This window comes from Ranitomeya imitator, chromosome 4, assembly GCF_032444005.1.
Source record: "Ranitomeya imitator isolate aRanImi1 chromosome 4, aRanImi1.pri, whole genome shotgun sequence".
In the NCBI taxonomy this organism is placed as follows: domain Eukaryota; kingdom Metazoa; phylum Chordata; class Amphibia; order Anura; family Dendrobatidae; genus Ranitomeya; species Ranitomeya imitator.
In genome coordinates, this window is record NC_091285.1 from 218,477,990 (window position 1) to 218,492,367 (window position 14,378).

The 14,378-nt window shown below is 44.8% G+C and overlaps 1 long non-coding RNA gene across 1 annotated transcript in view; it reads right to left on the minus strand.

Annotated features, from left to right (window-relative positions):
* Positions 1-372: 372 nt before the first annotated feature.
* Positions 373-14,378, minus strand: part of LOC138674042 (uncharacterized) — a 63,470-nt gene continuing 49,464 nt past the window's right edge. Inside the window, exons 2-3 of the long non-coding RNA XR_011320445.1 lie at positions 8,884-8,949; positions 373-500 (exon numbers count right to left, since the gene is read on the minus strand). This is a non-coding gene — a long non-coding RNA (uncharacterized lncRNA). The remainder of the gene's footprint in view (positions 501-8,883; positions 8,950-14,378) is intronic.

Here is a 14,378-nt window from a genome sequence, read left to right on the forward strand (position 1 = left end):
TGTGACGTCACTACTGGATGTGACGCGCGCATCACCACGGCAACCATGACTCCATAGAGCATCGGCGTCACACAGCACCGCGCGCATGCGCAGTACCGCATATTGACGCCGAAAGCTCTGGGGAGTCACAGGAGCCAAATGGGACCACGAGTGCAGATAGAGACGCAGCATCACGTATTGTGCATCGGCAGGTTAGATACTCTCAGTCAGCGGTCTATTATCCATTATAAAGCAGTATAGATCCACCTATCTCATCTCCGCTGACATCATAATCAATGCCTTATATACATACATACGTAATTCCATAACAACATCGATAATTTATTGCATACAATGTAATTTACCATAATAGACATGATTTCATATAAATGAGTATAGTATTATTAAGACATGTTTTCGATGTTGTCGTTTTCATCACTAAGGAAGCCACAAAGATAAATAAGTCCATTCATCAAATGCGGTTGGAAGGATCAAAAATGTTATCAGATCACCTTGAATCACTGCACAGAGAACAAGATTAATATTAAAACCATAAAAATATATTAAAAACAATATCTTTCATAGTTGAAACTTTTCCCAATATATTCAGACAAACCATCAAAGAAAAGGAGCATAGCTCAAATTCTCATTTAGTCCAGATGGATGTAAGGTACCTAAGGTCCAAATCCACCTGGACTCCATCTGGGCCAATTGTTTCCGAATGTCACCCCTCCGAATCCCCACTTCCACCATATCTATTCCTCTCACCCTGAGAAGGCCGCCGTCACAGCCATGATGTAATTTAAAATGGCGAGGAATAGTCTTTAATGTGGATGTGTCCTCACAGCCTGCCGCTGCAGCAATGCCCAATACATGCTCTCTTACATGTATTTTGAATTGCCGTGTGGTTAGACCCACATATATTTTCATACAGGAGCACGTGGCATAATATACAACATTTTTGCTCTCACATGTAATTCTCTTTTTAATGTTATATACCCGGGTGTTATTGTTATTAGTCCAATAAAGGTGTTACAGCGATCTATATTGTGACATGCTACGCAGCGACCACGGGGGACACACCCACATCTCGCAGCACCCATATCCAAAAATGTTTTCGTGAATTATCCACATAGTGACTGCGGACTAACATATCACGGAAATTCCATGAGCGTCTGTGTTATGAACAGGTAATTCAGAACCACAATGGACCTTGAAGTTCAGAGCACACAAGGTGACCTGACATTTACCAAAAACATAGGACGAGCTCTAAGACGTGGAAACTCTGCTGACCGCAATCCCTAATCCTATCACACCACACTAGAGGTAGCCGTGGATTGCGCCTAACGCTCCCTATGCAACTCGGCACAGCCTGAGAAACTAACTAGCCCTGAAGATAGAAAAATAAGCCTACCTTGCCTCAGAGAAATTCCCCAAAGGAAAAGGCAGCCCCCCACATATAATGACTGTGAGTAAAGATGAAATACAAACACAGAGATGAAATAGATTTAGCAAAGTGAGGCCCGACTTACTGAATAGACCGAGGATAGGAAAGATAGCTTTGCGGTCAACACAAAAACCTACAAACAACCACGCAGAGGGGCAAAAAGACCCTCCGCACCGACTAACGGTACGGAGGTGCTCCCTCTGCGTCTCAGAGCTTCCAGCAAGCAAGAAAAACCAATATAGCAAGCTGGACAGAAAATATAGCAAACAAAAAATAACACAAGCAGAACTTAGCTTATGCAGGATAGAGAGGCCACAGGAACGATCCAGGAGGAAGCAAGACCAATACTAGAACATTGACTGGAGGCCAGGATCAAAGCACCAGGTGGAGTTAAATAGAGCAGCACCTAACGACTTAACCTCATCACCTGAGGAAGGAAACTCAGAAGCCGCAGTACCACTCTCATCCACCAAAGGAAGCTTATAGACAGAACCAGCCGCAGTACCACTCACGACCACAGGAGGGAGCTTGGCCACAGAATTCACAACAGTACCCCCCCTTGAGGAGGGGTCACCGAACCCTCACCAGAGCCCCCAGGCCGACCAGGATGAGCCACATGAAAGGCGCGAACCAGATCGGCAGCATGGACATCAGAGGCAAAGACCCAGGAATTATCTTCCTGACCATAACCTTTCCACTTAACCAGATACTGGAGTTTCCGTCTCGAAACACGAGAATCCAAAATCTTCTCCACAATATACTCCAATTCCCCTTCAACCAAAACCGGAGCAGGAGGATCAATAGATGGAACCACAGGTGCCAAGTATCTCCGCAACAATGACCTATGGAACACGTTATGGATGGAAAAAGAAGCCGGAAGAGTCAAACGAAAAGACACAGGATTAAGAGCCTCAGAAATCCTATATGGACCAATGAAACGAGGCTTAAATTTAGGAGAGGAAACCTTCATAGGAATATAACGAGATGACAACCAAACCAAATCCCCAACACGAAGTCGGGGACCCACACAGCGCCTGCGGTTAGCGAAACGTTGAGCCTTCTCCTGGGACAAAGTCAGATTGTCCACTACATGAGTCCAAATCTGCTGCAACCTATCCACCACAGTATCCACACCAGGACAGTCCGAAGACTCAACCTGCCCTGAAGAGAAACGAGGGTGGAACCCAGAATTGCAGAAAAATGGCAAAACCAAAGTAGCCGAGCTGGCCCGATTTTTAAGGGCGAACTCAGCCAAAGGCAAAAAGGACACCCAATCATCCTGATCAGCAGAAACAAAACATCTCAGATATGTTTCCAAGGTCTGATTGGTTCGTTCAGTCTGGCCATTTGTCTGAGGATGGAAAGCCGAGGAAAAAGACAAATCAATGCCCATCCTAGCACAAAAGGCTCGCCAAAACCTCGAAACAAACTGGGAACCTCTGTCAGAAACGATGTTCTCTGGAATGCCATGTAAACGAACCACATGCTGAAAAAACAATGGCACCAAATCAGAGAAGGAAGGCAATTTAGAAAAGGGCACCAAATGGACCATCTTAGAGAAGCGATCACAAACCACCCAAATGACCGACATTCTTTGAGAGACGGGGAGATCCGAAATAAAATCCATAGAGATATGCGTCCAAGGCGTCTTCGGGACCGGCAAGGGCAAAAGCAACCCACTGGCACGAGAACAGCAGGGCTTAGCCCGAGCACAAATCCCACAGGACTGCACAAAAGAACGCACATCCCGCGACAGAGACGGCCACCAAAAGTATCTAGCCACCAACTCTCTGGTACCAAAGATTCCAGGATGACCAGCCAACACCGAACAATGAACCTCAGAGATAACTTTATTCGTCCACCTATCAGGGACAAACAGTTTCTCCGCTGGGCAACGGTCAGGTCTATTAGCCTGAAATTTTTGCAGCACCCGCCGCAAATCAGGGGAGATGGCAGACAAAATTACCCGCTCTTTGAGAATACCCGCCGGCTCAGACAAACCCGGAGAATCGGGCACAAAACTCCTAGACAGGGCATCCGCCTTCACATTTTTAGAGCCCGGAAGGTACGAAACCACAAAGTCAAAACGGGAGAAAAACAGCGACCAACGAGCCTGTCTAGGATTCAACCGTTTGGCAGACTTGAGATAAGTCAAGTTTTTGTGATCAGTCAAGACCACCACGCGATGCTTAGCTCCTTCAAGCCAATGACGCCACTCCTCGAATGCCCACTTCATAGCTAGCAACTCTCGATTGCCAACATCATAATTTCGCTCAGCAGGCGAAAATTTCCTGGAAAAGAAGGCGCATGGTTTCATCACCGAGCAATCAGAACCTCTCTGCGACAAAACAGCCCCTGCTCCAATTTCGGAAGCATCAACCTCGACATGGAACGGAAGCGAAACATCTGGTTGGCACAACACAGGGGCAGAAGAAAAACGACGCTTCAACTCCTGAAAAGCTTCCACAGCAGCAGAAGACCAATTGACCACATCAGCAGCCTTCTTGGTTAAATCAGTCAACGGTTTAGCAATGCTAGAAAAATTAGCGATGAAGCGACGATAAAAATTAGCAAAGCCCAGGAACTTCTGCAGACTCTTCAGAGATGTTGGCTGAGTCCAATCATAAATGGCCTGAACTTTTACAGGGTTCATCTCGATAGTAGAAGGAGAAAAAATGAACCCCAAAAATGAAATCTTCTGAACACCAAAGAGACACTTTGACCCCTTCACAAACAAAGAGTTAGCACGCAGGACCTGGAACACCATTCTGACCTGCTTCACATGAGACTCCCAATCATCCGAGAAGACCAAAATATCATCCAAGTATACAATCAGGAATTTATCCAGGTACTCTCGGAAGATGTCATGCATAAAGGACTGAAACACTGATGGAGCATTAGAAAGTCCGAATGGCATAACCAGGTACTCAAAATGGCCTTCGAGCTTATTAAATGCTGTTTTCCATTCATCGCCCCGTTTGATACGCACAAGATTATACGCACCACGAAGATCTATCTTGGTGAACCAACTAGCCCCCTTAATCCGAGCAAACAAATCAGACAGCAGCGGCAAGGGGTACTGAAATTTGACCGTAATTTTATTTAGAAGGCGGTAATCAATACAAGGTCTCAGCGAACCATCCTTCTTGGCCACAAAAAAGAAACCCGCTCCCAATGGCGACGATGACGGGCGAATATGACCCTTCTCCAAAGACTCCTTCACGTAACTCCGCATAGCGGCGTGCTCAGGTACAGATAAATTAAACAGTCGACCCTTAGGAAACTTACTACTAGAAATCAAATCGATAGCACACTCACAATCCCTATGCGGAGGTAGGGCATTGGACTTGGGCTCATCGAATACATCCCGGTAATCAGATAAGAACTCTGGGACCTCAGAAGAGGTGAATGATGAGATAGACAGAAATGGAACATCACCATGTACCCCCTGACAACCCCAGCTGGACACAGACATTGATTTCCAATCTAATACTGGGTTATGGACTTGTAGCCATGGCAACCCCAACACGACCACATCATGCAGATTATGCAACACCAGAAAGCGAATATCCTCCTGGTGCGCAGGAGCCACGCACATGGTCAATTGGGTCCAGTACTGAGGCTTATTCTTGGCCAAAGGCGTAGCATCAATTCCTCTCAATGGAATAAGATACTACAAGGGCTCCAAGACAAACCCACAGCGCCTAGCAAACTCCAAGTCCATCAAATTCAGGGCAGCGCCTGAATCCACAAATGCCATGACAGAATAGGAAGACAAAGAGCAGATCAAAGTAACGGACAAAAGAAATTTCGACTGTACCGTACCAATGGTGGCAGACCTAGCGAACCGCTTAGTGCGCTTAGGACAATCGGAGATAGCATGAGTGGAATCACCACAGTAGAAACACAGCCCATTCTGACGTCTGTGTTCTTGCCTTTCAGCTCTGGTCAAAGTCCCATCGCACTGCATAGGCTCAGGTTTATGCTCAGATAATACCGCCAAATGGTGCACAGATTTACGCTCGCGCAAGCGTCGACCGATCTGAATGGCCAAAGACATAGACTCATTCAGACCAGCAGGCATATGAAATCCCACCATGACATCCTTAAGGGCTTCAGAGAGACCCTTTCTGAAAATAGCTGCCAGCGCACATTCATTCCATTGAGTGAGCACGGACCACTTTCTAAACTTCTGACAATAAATCTCTATCTCATCCTGACCCTGACACAGAGCCAGCAAATTTTTCTCTGCCTGATCCACTGAATTAGGTTCGTCGTACAGCAATCCGAGCGCCAGAAAAAACGCATCAATATTACATAATGCAGGATCTCCTGGCGCAAGGGAAAATGCCCAGTCTTGAGGGTCGCCACGTAAGAAAGAAATAATGATTTTAACTTGTTGAACTGGGTCACCAGAGGAGCGGGGTTTCAAAGCCAGAAACAGTTTACAATTATTTTTAAAATTCAAAAACTTAGCTCTATCTCCAGAAAATAACTCAGGAATAGGAATTTTAGGTTCTAACATAGGATTCTGAACCACTAAATCTTGAATGTTCTGTACTCTTATAGTGAGATTATCCATCAAAGAGGACAGACCCTGAATGTCCATGTCCACACCTGTGTTCTGAACCACCCTGATGTAAAGGGGAAAAGAAAGACAGAACACAGTGCAAAGAAAAAAAAATGGTCTCAGAACTTCTCTTTTCCCTCTATTGAGAAGCATTAGTACTTTTGGCCTCCAGTACTGTTATGAACAGGTAATTCAGAACCACAATGGACCTTGAAGTTCAGAGCACACAAGGTGACCTGACATTTACCAAAAACATAGGACGAGCTCTGAGACGTGGAAACTCTGCTGACCGCAATCCCTAATCCTATCACACCACACTAGAGGTAGCCGTGGATTGCGCCTAACGCTCCCTATGCAACTCGGCACAGCCTGAGAAACTAACTAGCCCTGAAGATAGAAAAATAAGCCTACCTTGCCTCAGAGAAATTCCCCAAAGGAAAAGGCAGCCCCCCACATATAATGACTGTGAGTAAAGATGAAATACAAACACAGAGATGAAATAGATTTAGCAAAGTGAGGCCCGACTTAATGAATAGACCGAGGATAGGAAAGATAGCTTTGCGGTCAACACAAAAACCTACAAACAACCACGCAGAGGGGCAAAAAGACCCTCCGCACCGACTAACGGTACAGAGGTGCTCCCTCTGCGTCTCAGAGCTTCCAGCAAGCAAGAAAAACCAATATAGCAAGCTGGACAGAAAATATAGCAAACAAAAAATAACACAAGCAGAACTTAGCTTATGCAGGATAGAGAGGCCACAGGAACGATCCAGGAGGAAGCAAGACCAATACTAGAACATTGACTGGAGGCCAGGATCAAAGCACCAGGTGGAGTTAAATAGAGCAGCACCTAATGACTTAACCTCATCACCTGGGGAAGGAAACTCAGAAGCCGCAGTACCACTCTCATCCACCAAAGGAAGCTTATAGACAGAACCAGCCGCAGTACCACTCACGACCACAGGAGGGAGCTTGGCCACAGAATTCACAACACGTCTGGCAGTGATGGCGGCCTTCTCAGGTAGGAATTTAGCAAGGAATGGATCAGTCCTCAAGATGTGCCATGATTTATCAAGCACCTTCTTGAGCATAGGGAACTGGAAGTGGTAGTCACAAATCGTACAATGTCATTATTATCCTTATTCCGAGTCTTATAAAGAAGATCACCCCTAGAGGAATGTTTTGCTCTATTAAACGCCCGTTTGATCATCCTCCTACTATAACCATGATCAATAAGTCTGGAGCTTAAATCCTCCGCCTATATGAGGAAATCATCATCAGTAACATAGTAACATAGTAACATAGTTAGTAAGGCCGAAAAAAGACATTTGTCCATCCAGTTCAGCCTATATTCCATCATAATAAATCCCCTGATCTACGTCCTTCTACAGAACCTAATAATTGTATGATACAATATTGTTCTGCTCCAGGAAGACATCCAGGCCTCTCTTGAACCCCTCGACTGAGTTCGCCATCACCACCTCCTCAGGCAAGCAATTCCAGATTCTCACTGCCCTAACAGTAAAGAATCCTCTTCTATGTTGGTGGAAAAATCTTCTCTCCTCCAGACGCAAAGAATGCCCCCTTGTGCCCGTCACCTTCCTTGGTATAAACAGATCCTCAGCGAGATATTTGTATTGTCCCCTTATATACTTATAGTAGAGCATAATCTACGTAATCGCAGAAACTGTCTGGTTGGTACAGATTGTACAATATGTCTGGGGGGTGAGGAGGAGGCATACAATAGCATATTCTTAGCTGTTTTTTTTTTTTTGCAAAAGATATTGGTTTGTATTTCGTCATTGATGTCTCTCCTCAACTTAACATCCAAAAATTCAGTGTCTCCATAACTTCCATAATATGTAAGGAATATATTCCGGTCAATGCTGTTCAGGCATTGAAAAAACTGTTCCAGTGTGCCAATAGAACCCTGCCAGATCAGCAATATGTCGTCAATGTACCGCGTTCAAGATAGGATGTGGCACATTGACTCCAACTGATCTAACAGGAAGAGGTCCCTCTCCCACAGCCCCAGGAAAAGATTTGCATACGAGGGCGCAAAGGACGCCCCCATAACAGTTCCCTGGAGCTGCAGGAAGAAGGACCCTTTAAAAACCCAAAAATTGTGCATTAGTGCAAATTCCAAAAGTTCCAAAATCAAATTTCCAATTCCCACAGGGAGTTTTGACATACCTAGGAAGAATTCAACAGCTCTCAACCCATCTTTATGATGACGACTCCACGTCAGCTGTCACCAGCATCACGTCTTTTTCAAGGTGTAACCCATCTAGTTTGCGGAGGAGCTCTTCAGTGTCCTTCAGAAAGGAGGGCAACTCCTCCACTAGGGGCTGTAATTTAGAATCTATCCATTGATTCACCTTTTCCAATTCATTTCCTGTCCCTGAGATAATCGGTCGTCCAGGGGGAGACGGCGTGTCCTTATGGCTCTTAGGTAACATATAGAAGGTTGCAATCGTCGGTTCAGTGACCACTAGAGCAGTTGCAAATTCCTTGGTAATAGTACCATCATTTTGAGCTCTCTTAATGATGGCCACTAGCTGAGTTATGAAGGCGGACAAGGTGTTAAAGGTCAATTTTTTGTAACATACTTTATCACCTAATTGGCGATATGCCTCCTTCTCATAATAACATCTTGACCAGATGACAACATTACCCCCCTTGTCCACCCGCTTGATTACAACCTCCTTTAGATTCTCAAGGACACGTAGTCACCCCCTCTCCTCCATTGTCAAATTATCATGAAAGATAAATCGAAGAATGTCCATAATCTCTTTACTTACAATTTAAACAAATAACTCAATATTAGGACATGACAAAAGGGGCAAAAATTTCCTGGAACGAGGTCTAATTGAAGGAGGAATCTTACCTCTTTCAGTCGTATTATGCTCAATAGATAGATCCTCTAGGATGCCTAGGGCTGCTTGTTCCTCCTCTGTTGGGAACAATTGGAACAAATTAGGGTAAAAAAAAAACAACGCTTGAACAGCAAAGCATGTGCAAAGAGCTGAATATCCTTAATATCCTGAATATCCTTAATTACAGGCTTTGCGTGAAGTGCCAAACTATGAAAAAATTATTAACAGTAATCTAGTCATCCCTATGTAGGGGGGAGGCTGGGACAAAGAAGATGTCTTAGCAAAAAGGGTTTGTTAGGAAGTTTTATATATTTATGTTATTTGTGTGATAAAATGTAATGTTGTATTTTATACCTAAGACCGGTGTTGTGTGTTCGGTTCTCCTGCAGGCTATGCCTAAGGCCTTCCCTGGAAATGCATGAGGTCTGTCCACTAGGGGTAGATAGGGATGAAGTTTGCATTACACTAGAGATTAGATAGTTAATAGAGTTGGGATTATTACACAGTTTGTGAGAGGTAAGATCAGTTTTATAGAAAATGTTTTCCGGGTTACAGTCAGTCAGAGACAGTTTTGTCAGAGTCCAGGACTCAGTCAAGTACAAATGCAATTTCTGGGTGGAGTGGAGAAGAAGGCTAAACAAAGCAGAGTTAGCAGGTTCTAGTGCAGTGAAGGTGCAGCAAAGAAGAATGAGGTCAGTCAGTGCAACTTTCCTAGAAGAATAAGGGCACATCTGGATTCCGGGACAGTCTTGGACCTAAGATACAAAAGAGGTATAAAGAGTCATGGCAATTTCTCCCTGATGAGGAAGCTGTCAGCCGGGTCGTGGAGTGGGGTGAAGATGGTGGGTCTCAGGGCAGAACGGGGACAAGGACTGATGGAGCACAAAACCAAGGGAAAATCACTAAAAAGAGACTTTGTTTTAATTTGTATGCTGCAGCCACGTGTAAATGAATTGCACAGTTAAATTGGACCTATTAACCCAAACCCAAGGTCTTTTGTATTGTTTGTAGCCAGAACCGGTCTCATGGATGGGGAGGTAGCAAGGGCTCCCGAAGCAAAAAAGAGTAAGGAACACACTCTACTACATCAGACACTCCATCCAGACATCCGTTTAGAATAGGCGCTGCAAGGCAACCAGAACTCAGCTCCGGCCCACAGCAAACTGGCCCTGGGCCCCACTTCACATAGATCCCAGAAAGGCAACAACTGGCAGGCCTCATTCAAATATTTTTAAAGTGTAGGTGTTGTACTACTACACTCAGAAAGGCTTTGCAAAAAGTGCAAACCCAGGAACAAATTATAAGGAGGGTAATCAAATCATCAATAGACCCCAAAAAGGAAACAACTGGTGGGCCTCATTGAAATATTTTTAAAGGGTAGTTGCTGTACTACTACACTTAAAAAGGCTTTGTACAAATAGCAAAGCCCACAAAAATTATAAGAAGGTTATTACGGTAATCCTTTTCAGGTGTCTGCTTCTTCTTCTCCTTCTTTTAGAGGCTAGGGAATGCCTCCACCATCTTCCTGTAGGCTGATTCCTAGGTGCCTGGGATGTAAGTGATCTGGCTTCTGGTGGTGCCAGAGCCCCGATATGTAGAAATGGGTGACATCCCCCTGTGTCACCTGCGCCATCACCTGCTTATGCATAGGAGGTGGGGAACCCCAAGAACAGTACAATCTCTCTGGGATGGTTGTAGCCCTGTCTCGAGCTGCCTCGAGGAGAATCTCTCAGGACCGTTCATTCCTCAAGAAGGGTTTGTCCTGCTCCCTTCCTTCTTGAATGACACCCACCACATACCAGCAATGTTGTCATTTTTTCCCCACTTTATTAACCAGTAAAGGCTAATTCTACAGCTGTGATCTGAAATTAATTGCTCTTTCCCAGAATATTAGCATAAGTCCCCAGTCGTTGGCTTTCCCTCTGCTGATTATGAAAATTACAGAGTACTCCCACGCGTTTTTTTAAATTACTTTTAAAATTGTCAACAAGAACAGTAAGATTACCTGAGTCCTGAGTTCATAGCAGTCGTTTCTCTTACTTTGCAAGTGCCAGTGCCGGACTGATGAACAGCAGGAATTCCAGAACTTGGCACTCCGGCATTGAACAGTCCATGTGATGCACCAAATCTGGCACATAGTCTTGCTCTTCCCACTTGCTCTGGTGCAGTGGCAAGTGGGGTTGATGTCACCTTTGTATTGTCAAGTGACATCAAGCCCAGAGGTTAGTAATTGAGAAGCGTCTATAAGACTCCCCCATTACTAACCTCATTGTCATATTATATAAAAAACATCCAAAGTAAAGTCCTTTAATTGAAAGATCTACACATACTCCTTTAATGAATGTAAATTATACCATACTTACGTCATTGTCCAGTCCACGGAAGCCAATGTCTTCTGTAACAGAATTAAAATAATAAACAACAATATTCCTCACCTGTTGGCAGAGAAGATAATAATCCATTTGTCCCATGACGGGTCTAGCTCTGCTGCATCTAGATGGCAAGTTGCATTGTTGCATGATGCTACTATACAGCCTGCCATCCAGCAGAGACACTGAGCAGCATGTGCTACTGCTGCTCAGTGTCTCACGGTGTACTCCTATAACCTGACTGACATCATCACGAGCGTGAGAAAATTCTCACACTCGCGGTGCTGTCAAGAAAGGTCCTGGGAGTTCACAGTTCAACTCACTGACGTCACACAGCTCCGATACAGCTTTTCCCATGGTGCTCGAGCTTATGTCTATGAGTTGCACTGATGTATCAGTTAATTTAGATTCGTTAAAGGAGTCTGTGTCATTCTTTCAATTACTTTTTTTATTCTGGCTGTGTGGTTATTTACAGTATAACTATAGCATTAATTATGGATAAGTGTCTTAGGCTACGTTCACATTAGCGTTGTGCGCCGCTGCGTTGGCGACGCAACACACAACGCACGCAAAAACGCACCAAAATGCACGCAAAAACGCTGCGTTTTGCGACGCATGCGTCATTTTTTGCCGAAATTTGGACGCAAGAAAAATGCAACTTGTTGCGTTTTCTTGGTCCGACGCTTGCGGCAAAAAAGACGCATGCGTCGCACAACGCAACAAACAAAAACGCATGCGTCTCCCATGTTAAATATAGGGGCGCATGACGCATGCGTCGCCGCTGCGTCGCCCGACGCAAACCCGACGCAAACTAGCATAACGCTAGTGTGAACGTAGCCTTATAGATGCCTCTCCATTACTAAGATGTGAGCTTGATGGCACTGGACAATACAAAGGTGGTATCAACCCCAGAAATCTGAACCCCACTTTCCACCGCCACAGGGCAAGTGAGAAGAGCGCCTTTTCTGGGGCAGCTGCTGGCTGCTATTTGTAGGCTTGGGGGGTAATGTCCATGGCTCTTACCAGCCTGGGAATGCCAGCCCCCAGCTGACAGCTTTAGCTTGGCTGTTTATCAAAAATGGGGGAACCCCACACTGTTTTTTAAAATTATTTATTTATTTTAGCTGTTTTGTCAGTTTTTTTGCTCCCCTTAAGGTGTTGTCTATGCGTTCGAGTATGCTTGGTGAGCTGTTCGGCAAATATCGGGATGTTTGCTGTTCCGAACTGAACCTTGAAAGGTTTGCTCATATCTACCTGCCAGATCCCTTTGGTTCCGATATGCCTCCGGTCATTAAATAGGGAGTCTAGCCTGATTCTGCCATCTGTGTCACCCACAAAGCACATAATACTCTTGGATGAGTAATTGAATACAGAAAACATTTTCAATCTTTTTTGGATTGTTATATGCCACCGAAATGTACTGCAAAGCACCTAATACTATATGGATGACAATATAGTAAATGTTTTCACCCAAAAAATAAAAATATGGTCAACTGTCATAGCTATATATTTAGCAATGGACTGCAAAGCCTTAATCCCTGCATAGAGACTGTATTCAGGCACTGTCCCTGCTCCTGCAGCTCTCTCCCTCCCTAGGCTAAATGCAGAATGCATCTGATACAAACAGCAAAGCACCAAATTAGCCCTTACAAGGACCGTTAGACTCAGATTTCTAAAACTGTGCACACACGCCTGGACAAGCACTCTCTCCCTGCAATATCAAATGTCACAGAGCTGTGCAATGGCGTCAGTGTAGCGAGCCTGCTGGCACCTGTCCTTTTATAATCCTTGATGATGTCACATTGCCAGCCATTCACAGTTATGCCACTACCAAGATGGCTATGGCATTACAGTGACTCTCAGGCAATCTGTGCATGCTTATTGGCTGTGGAACAGGAGCTAAACATGCGCGGCGGGGATTCGAGTTTGAAATCGAGAACTGCTTTTTGCTCAACGAGTACCGAGCACATCCGAGCACCCAGATATTTGAGTGATATGCGAGTATCACCGAGCACGTTTGCTCATCCCTAATTAGAATGTTTCCAGTATTCCCTTGCATGATACCCCCAGTATAATGCCCAAAGTGCCCTTTGCAACCATGATGCCCCAGTCTATTCACCTCACAGTATGATGCCTCCACAGGACCCCCTTCTACCTCCTAATATTTCTCATGTATCTAATATTTTTATTTAGCATTCTGTCTATCTTATATTAATGATTTATCTCCTAATGTCCATATATACCTGTTTGTCTTCTCCCTCACCCATTTCATCTATCAGTCTATGTGTCTATCTGTCTGCTATCCATTCTGGCAATCTGTAGGGATTCTAGCAGTCAGATCTCACGGATCTGGGCTTTATTAATTATGAAATAGTTGATAAGCAGGTAATCTGGAAGATAGAAGTTAAAGGGCTTGTCCCCTTTCTGTTACTGTTTGGCCTTAAGCGCATGTTTGATTTAAACAAAAACAAAACAGACTTTGCTATACTTCCATTCCTGATGTCAACTGGCAATGCTCCGCCACTGCTTCCAGTACGTACCATACAGCAGTCAGTGAGCTCAGCGGTTCGAAACAAAGCATACCATCTACAGCGGCAAAGCTGTCGACTTGGCTGTCACGTTGTCAACGTGACATCAGCACCGCAGCTAATGCCAGACACCGAGAGCAGGGCAAAGACTCAGCGGTGGACCTGGGGAAGGCAAGGCTTTTGTTTTAAACCAAACTATGCTCAGGTATGAAATTTCATTGACAGCGTACAAACACTTTATCGGCTGGATCTCTTCAATAAGAACCAGAACTTAAAGATTGTTAAAATCAAGGCAAATGTACCTCACCACCAACAGTCCCTGAAGCCGGCCCTAATGATGAGCTGCTGTCAGTCAGTGCCGGGGGCATGGTTACAACCGCAGCTTCCTATACACAGAGGGGTGACTGAAACCGTGCAAGCATCACCCCAAGACTGAAAGACCAAGCCTGCCAGGGGAAAAAAAGTTTATTTCCTCCTGGCATCAGGGATCTCAGTGTGGTCACCACATGGAGTCAGAATGCTATTAACCTGCAGATTACCCCAGGTTAATAGTGTTACTTTACATGGCAGGTTCCCTATAAGTACAGGCTCCTTTTGTAAGTGGGGCTG